General features: G+C 70.2%; 1 protein-coding gene across 1 annotated transcript in view; it reads left to right on the top strand.

Annotated features, from left to right (window-relative positions):
* Positions 1–336, top strand: part of EXOC3L2 (exocyst complex component 3-like 2) — a 14,634-nt gene that overhangs the window by 11,262 nt on the left and 3,036 nt on the right. The window lies entirely within an intron of this gene.

The raw sequence follows: 336 nt of genomic DNA, 5'->3' as shown, positions 1-336 counted from the left end.
CCCCGCGACCCCTGCTATATCCGTCCGTGCCTTCCCTGCCTCCTGGGCGAGGGAGGGAGGCGGCGAGCGTGTCTGACGGCCGTTTCCTGCTGGAAACCAGGGCATTATTAATACGATTTCCCTCCTTCTGCCGCCGCCGTCGCTGCCGCCGCCGCCACCAGGGCTCACAAACAAACAAGCAGTCACAGGAAGCCCGGGGCAGGGCGGGCGCGGGGCCGCCCGGCCGGCAGGAAGGGCCGGCCCATCAGGGGAGCCGCGGGGGACTCGGGGACACGCAGGGGCGCACGGGCGCACACGCACTGGGATAGTGGCAGGGGCCGTTCAGGTCCTGATGGA

The sequence above is a fragment of the Bison bison genome, unplaced genomic scaffold (assembly GCF_000754665.1).
Source record: "Bison bison bison isolate TAMUID 2011002044 unplaced genomic scaffold, Bison_UMD1.0 scf7180017864313, whole genome shotgun sequence".
Taxonomy (NCBI): Eukaryota; Metazoa; Chordata; class Mammalia; order Artiodactyla; family Bovidae; genus Bison; species Bison bison.
The sequence above is the reverse complement of the archived record's forward strand: the minus strand, read 5'-3'. Positions and strand labels throughout refer to the sequence as shown.